Source organism: Oryzias melastigma, linkage group LG7 (genome assembly GCF_002922805.2).
Source record: "Oryzias melastigma strain HK-1 linkage group LG7, ASM292280v2, whole genome shotgun sequence".
Taxonomy (NCBI): domain Eukaryota; kingdom Metazoa; phylum Chordata; class Actinopteri; order Beloniformes; family Adrianichthyidae; genus Oryzias; species Oryzias melastigma.
In genome coordinates this window covers 28082959-28090572 of record NC_050518.1, presented here as the reverse complement: position 1 = coordinate 28090572, position 7614 = coordinate 28082959, and the positions used below count along the sequence as shown (strand labels likewise).

Sequence of the window (7614 nt, the reverse complement as noted above, 5' to 3'; positions counted from 1 at the left end):
TATAAACTCCAAAATAGCCTAAAAAAATCTTAGTAAATGCCAAAATAGTCTAAAAAGCTAGCAGAATGCCAATTTTTAAAACTTTAAAACCATAACTTTTTAACATAATTATAAACAATAAAAAGGTAGGAATATTATTCCAGAATAAATCAACTTAAATCTTTCATAACTTTCATTATTTTCATCTCCATAAAAATATCTTTTGTTAAAATTATATAAGTTATGAATAAGTGCAAGATAACATCGGGTCATTAATAACAATAAAATAAAATGATCTGGAGGGCCGGGTATAATAACCCAACCCTCGGGCCTTGACTTTGCCCTAGAGACTTTCAACAAAACAAGAGAAGTGAAAACCCAAGTTCCACCAAAGCCAGATCCAAAACACTAATTCTGTATACGTGGAAAGGACTGCGGAATGCTCAGCTGTGCTGATGAGCCGTAAAGTGATTTATCTCTCCAGATTATGGCGCGCTAAAGGGACAGGTGTGGTGTGACAAAACAAATATTGTGACTGATGGATAGTGGTTGTCACAAACATGCACATCCACTGAGAATGAATGTGCACACACAAAGTTTAGCCCTAACAAGGTAATTATGGGTATTCAGTCCGCTGCCCTGCTCTGCTGTGGTGCTTGGCTGAGCAGGCAATGCCTTGTGGGAAAGTCTGGGAGGCGGCTGTACAGTGGTGTGGAATCATAAAGTATTACAAACAGTACAGAACAAGCATTTAAAGAAGAAATAAAGATTTCTCTCCAAAAAAACAACTATTATTAATACAGAGCACTTTAAAGGGACCATACCATGAAAAAACAACTTCTTGAGCTTTGAAAAAACCCCAAATCAGCAAAAAGATTTCATTTTATATTCATAATATCAAATATCTTGTAATTGTGTCCTGTCTTCGATAAATTCCAGCTCAATCAGGTGTTCATTACTTTAGACGCGGGGCTCCTTTAAGACAACTCTCCCGCCCCAGTGAGGCACAGTCATGCAGACGCCGAGTGTATTTGTCTGTGAACCAAGGTAGTGATGGCTGGGCCTACTTAAGACAAATATATGGTATGTGCATCCATCTTTGAAAAAGTTTAGATGTTGTTTGTTTTCCTGAGAGAAATGAAGACCAGCTGCCAAAGCCGGGGGCTCTAGGCACCCACACGCAGCGACACCAAAGTCTTAGGAATCGAGTCATTTTACTTGGGTAGGAAAAACTCACGAATATGACTAATAATTCAAAAATAATTTATTATTTAGTGTTCCAAAGGTAATGTATGATCATGTGGATATAGTTTATTCTGAAAATCATTGTATGGCCCCTTTAACATTAACATACATGCTCCTTCAAAAATAAAGGAATTCATTCACTTTGGAATTCAAGTAGAATTACATCTACAATTGAAAATAGTTAGGTTTAACTTTTTAAAACTAAGACTTAAAAAAATGAAGATTGAACCATTCCTTGATTAAACTGCAATACAAACAAGTTTTGTATCAAGACGCTTAGAGAAGACAACATAAACCCTCAGTGATAGTGTAGTTATTTCCTTCTGGCATGCTGGCTTAGTTCTGTGAGAACTTGTTTCCTTTATTGGCCTTCTTTACAATCAATTGACCAATGGCAAATCCCTCCTTTTCTGTCTTATAATAGATATTTCAATCTTTTCTGTTCGTCTGTTCTTTTAGACCCCGATTGGTCTAAAAGTTGGTCCCCCTTAAGTTTGATTCAGGTTCCTCCAACACCGTCCCATTTTTCTGTCCAATACTGGAGACAACACCAAATAATTCAGTGGTAAGAACTGCTGTAACCAAAGGGAAGAAACCAAGAATCTATCATTTTGGTTCACACGATCATGCCAACTTCTTCATGAAAAAACCGTCAGAGACTGAGACCTCCAGGTCACCAATACTGTTGGGCTTGCATGTCTGTAAATCACACCTTGGATTTTCTAAGAGCTTTTGCCAGGTTGATTGGGACTCAAACTAATTTTTAACAACTTTGATCCAAGGAACTTATCCATTACTGCATTTCATAGTCTAAAAAACAGATCATTGGTAAAAGGTCCCTATTTGTCTCAAAACTCCTGCTCCTTGTTTTCTACTTGGAGCCTTACTCACTAAAAACGGATGAATGAGAGGTCATTAAAATCATCAATCCAGGTGTCAGCTGCAGTTAAAGTCGGCCTAAGTGGAAATATCAAGTTCTGCTTTAAGTGCAGGGAGGAGGAACTGTGTGGTTTTGACATCCTCCAGTCAGCAGGTTCCTGGAGTGGATCTATGATGTTTTTGTCTAAGACCTTCAAAGTTTTTAGGCAAAAAAAAAGAGATTTCAGCTCAGACCTGTATTTCTATCTTATAGTAAGACGTTACAGTCCACAAAGATCAGCCCGACCCAAACGTTGTGGGTTTAGTGTCTCAAGTGTGCCCTTAACAGAAGTGCGATTTAAGAGGAACTGCACTGGACTACTGGTGGACTGTTTGCTTCAGAAAGGAAACTTGTTGTAATTCACAGCAAATAATTAAATAAATAAAATGAAACCCACAAAGATGGAATGTAAATCAACTTACTATGTATTTGGTTTATTTCTTTGCACTCAAAAGAAAACTAAACCTGTATGTAGATGTTGCTCATCTATATAATTTCAATAAGAACCCTGATGGAATGGGCAGATAGGAGAAAAAGAGAAATAAACATTAATAAAAATATTCTACATTAACTCTTCATTGTAGAAACAAACAAAAAAAAATCATACAGAACAAAAGGCCATGCATGTCAGGGAATTCTGTAAATGTTATGCTTTTATTCTGTTTTTGTTCTTTTGTGGGTATTTGTTCTTTTTGTTCAAAAATGTCATTTGTCATGAGATAAAAAGTTATTTTGACTCTGACTTAGGTGAAGAATTCCATTTTTTAATGTGGCCAAAACCCATCAACAAAGGAGGATAATCTTGTGTTTGAACAAACAAACTAATCCTATTGGATGCCATTTAAAATACTCTTTAATCGCATAAAAATACACATATGGGTAGTTAATCCTTTTAAATTTAATTCAGTTTCTTGCCAATGAGAATAAAAACGAAAAGGCAGAAAAACCACATTTTGGAAGCCAAAGCCTGTGTTGAAACAGAATAAAGAAATCAATACCTTTGGCAGCATTACCAAAGAGAGGTGCATACAAAAACACACCTCCAGTCAATCAATGAGAGGTTAGTAACTAAATGCCTGCTATGGGTTTAAGAGGAATAACCAAAGGAACAACCAGGGGATTGATGATTACGAGCTCGGTTGTATCTTGAGGTAAAAAAGCCGATCATTTACATTCACCCCTTAGAAAACAATCATTAAGTCAACGCAGAAGTGAGAGTGACAGGAATTAAAACGCTGAAAGCAGGCAGACAGAAGGCAGCCGTGGATAATGGGGGGCGACTACTTGGAAACCGACTGGCGTTGGAACCTCAGGCGCCAGCAGAGTCTCAGCACTTTGGTTCCACAAACACAATAGCCGGTGAACACTGACCAGAGTGAGTAGCCATCAAGCTCTAGGGTAGGATATGGATAACAGATGTCCTGGTGTGGAAATGGGGCTTTAGATGGTTTTGGAAGAATGACTCTATGAAACCACAAAACACAACATCAGCAAGCCACCAAGCCCGGGGATATAAACACTGGCAGAGCCCCCGACAGAGAGGCAGCACAGGCACAGGAGTAAGAGTGCTGTTAAAGAGATTACTGACATTATCTGAGCTGGTGGGAGGACTGAGGGAGACATACTATCACACCGCATGCACGCATGATAAACAACAAAATGCTTTAAGACACCTTATGCAGGATGACACCAAACCAGATCAGGGTTTTATGATACACTAGGAAATGTGGTTCAAGGATAACCAAACCCTCAATCAACTGAAGAAAATTGAGAATTTTTTAGATTAAGTTCAGGTAAAAATTCAAAATATGTTACGCCCAAAAGTAAAGAATTCAAAGTGTATAAAGAACACTTTAAAATAAAAGTCTGGTCCAGTCTGGGCAAGCTAAAGCTAGCATACCATGAGTCCACCAGTCCAAAAAACCAGAAGAGGACTAAAATCATCAAACTCTCAGAACCTGAGCCAAAAAGCAAAAAGACAGAAACTGTTGCTTTGTAAAAAGTCATCTTGTCTCCTCTTTAAATAATACCAAACTACCAACTGTTGATGCCATTAGAGCTGGGCGGATCGATCCAAAGTATCAATAGTATCGATCTCAAGGTAGTATCGGTATCGGATTGATACCAGCCCGCAGATATTTCCACTCTTGTTTAAAACTTTTCTTTATCAGCAAAAATTAGGGCTGTCAGATTAATGCGTTAAAAACGCATTAATCTGACGTGTGCTTGACGCCGACAATTTTTTTGACGCATTAATCGCGGACTTTCTCATACGTGCCTTTTCATACCGCGGGCGCGGGCGTCCCGCCCTCCAACTCACCGGCTGCTCTCACTAGATCACGGGCGGGTCTCCAACCACCGAGCTGCGAGCTAAAACCGGCCGGCGCTAGGACCTGGAGAGCTCCTGCACCCTAACCCGGCTCCGGTTCGCGTCCAGTACCACGTCTGGTGGTACCGGCTCGTGTCCGGCGCCGCTTCCCGAGAGCTGCAGACCCCCGACGTTCCGAACAGCAAGCTCACCGGGGGACGTTTTAAATGTTCTGGAGGTTTAAGCGTGATCCAACCCCAGCATAGCGGTCTGTCTGCCGGCATATTCATGGCGTGAGCTCCGCTGGACACGTCGCTGCATCGAGCTGCAGCCAGAGAACACGGCGGCAGTAACAGACTGTCAAACTATCCACAGTGTATCCCGCTTTTCTCAGTCTTTAATGTTTTAAAAAACAAAAGTTAATTGGAAATGATAAATCTCTATTTCATTTATTACTGTAGTTCAGCAGAGGAGGAAAAGATTTGGTCCTGACAAAAAATGAACATGAAAGTGTTATGGAAATGTTATTTTTGATGTTTTTTATTTTATTTTACTGAACGTTGATTGAAGTTTTGAATTTAAAATGCCCTTCACTTGCACTTGGGCTTTTGTTAGGCATTTTATGTTACAGCCTTTTATTGTTAAGAAAGTTTATCTCAATACAATGTTACAAAATAAAGTATTTCTGATGAAAACTATTAATTTTGTCATTCTTGTTTTCAGAATTAATGTAGAACTACTAAATTCCACGAACCACACATTTTTTTTCCTTAAAAAAAGGCCAAATGTAAATTTGCGATTAATCGCGAGTTAACTCTGGACAAAATGCGATTAATCGCGATTAAGAATTTTAATCGCCTGACAGCTCTAGCAAAAATGATTTTATTGTTAAACATTTTGATTTATTTTTGTCTCATAGTTACTTGTTTCTTTTGGTTTGTAGAATGTTTTGCATTTACTTCTTCACTTTTTATTTAATTTCCAGAAGTTTTTATTTTAATAAACTAATTTTAATTTAATTGAAAATATTGTCCTAATTCTGTTTTTATGTTTATCACAGAATTACAAAATGGAAATGTACTAGAAACCGTTAACAACAATTAAAAACAATGAAGATTTTGAGGTTCATGCCACATTCACTGCATTTACAAAAAAGCATTGATTTTGGTATTGGTATCGATATTGGGTATTGAGCCGATATCGATACCCAAATGCTCATTATCATCAAGCTCTAATTCCCATTTTAATACATTTATATTTTGTCAAGACTGAGGTATATCTGCTACTTTAGGGTCAGTGGATATGGTTCTTTTGGGTGCCAAACACCTCACTGTTCCCTTTGACATCTAGAACCGCTTGTTAACGGACAAAGAGTTGCACATGCGTAGAACAGATCAAGATCAAACGATCTGGTTCTGCTGCAGGAGTTTCTGAAGCGCAGCCTCCTAACTTGTCAGGATTCATCAGAACCACAAACTTCAGGTAAACTTCAAGTAGATAAAATTTCTAGTGAGAAGAAACTTGGTCTGAACAACCTCAAAACCTTCTGCGACTTTCTGCTTATCTACGCAAGCTAAAACAAAATTACGATTTTTATCATGTTTTTCTATCAAGTCATTTCTTAAAATATTAAGTTTTACACATTTGAGCTTGTTAAGAACCATTGTTTGTTAGACAAAATGAAAGTTTGCTTTTCAATGCTTTGAATTGGATTCTGTTTGAAGTGACTACCCGCACAGAGTCTCAGCTTGGAAACTTTTTAGAAGATTTTTAGATGGTTTAATGTGCAGAGAATGTCAAAAAATAAAGATACTTTTAAGAAGTATTACTTTGATTCCGCTCTAGTTCAGTGCTCAGTGGGACCAGGACTTGACTCTGCATCTCCAAACAAATTACAGCAAAAAAAAAAAAAATCAGGAAGTGCTGAGCTGAGCTGTGCCTCTGATAAGTGCTTTAATAAGACTAATAAGTTATGGATTCTGCAATGCAAAAACCAGCAAAGAAAAAAAAAAGAAATTGCTATCTGAGTAGTTTAGGTTGTCGGGACAGGTTTTTGATCTTGTGTCATAAATCACCAGCAGAACAGACTCAGTTGATGGTTGAGTTGATGCTACACTTTTTAAAGAAGGTGCCACTCTGTGAGCTCAGGATAATGAGCTCTAGAACTGCAAATTTAAACAGTCCTTAAAAACCTGCTGAGTCCAACCATTTGTTTAGGAGCTGTGAACTTGATTTCCCACCAAGTATATTCTGGAAAAGCCCTGAAATAAGCAACTTTAGCTCCGATATCCAAGTGGAGGAAGCCAGTTCCTCCTCTGCAGCCAATCATGAGACTCAGAATCCAAAGCCAGATTGTTTTAGCTTTGTACTCTGCAGTGATTATATACACACATTCTCTGTGATTTATGAATGTCTGCTACGAGTTCAGGAAGTGTAAAATGCAAAAGTATATGGCACCACACAAGAAAGTAGTGTAATCTCACAGCGCCCATGAGAATGCCAGGGGTTAAAACGGGAGCTCAGGTAGCTTTGCACTCATGCTGAAGTGATTTGACACAAGACCACAAAATCCAGACACATAACAACCCAGAAAGGTACAGATGCCTTAAAACTGAACAGCAGCCGTGCACGGGCAGCTGAGGTAAGTTCAATTCTGAGACAGCAAAATCCCATTTGAGCGCTAATGAGTACAACTGCACCAGGACAACGGCTAGCTTTCATAAGTACAGACTGCTAAGTACAGACTAAATGACTGCAGACTATTTGCACTCACCACAGTCATCATAAAGTGCTTTGACAAACTAGTGCGTAGTCACATTTTTTTCTACCTCCCACCAACACTGGACAGTTACTAGTTTGCACACAGGACGGCACCACCAGGACCAAAGAACTGGTAGATTACAGGAGAAAAAGTAAACAAAAAAACAGGTATTCAGCCCCTGTACCTCGACGGGGACTGTGCAGAGAGAGGCCGCCCTCAGGTTTCTGGGTGGCCAGCAGGAGATGACCTGGAGCGCCAACACCACTGCTCTGGTGACGAAGGCCCAGCGGATAATGTACTTTCTCAGACTTTTGAAGAAGAACAACCTGGGCAAAGAACCGCTGGTGTCTTTCTACTGCTGAAGTATATATATATATATATATATATATATATATATATATA

At 38.8% G+C, this 7614-nt stretch overlaps 1 protein-coding gene across 1 annotated transcript in view; it reads right to left on the bottom strand.

Moving 5' to 3' along the window:
- Nucleotides 1-7614, bottom strand: part of plxna1a (plexin A1a) — a gene marked incomplete in the record, with an annotated part of 315581 nt that overhangs the window by 66508 nt on the left and 241459 nt on the right.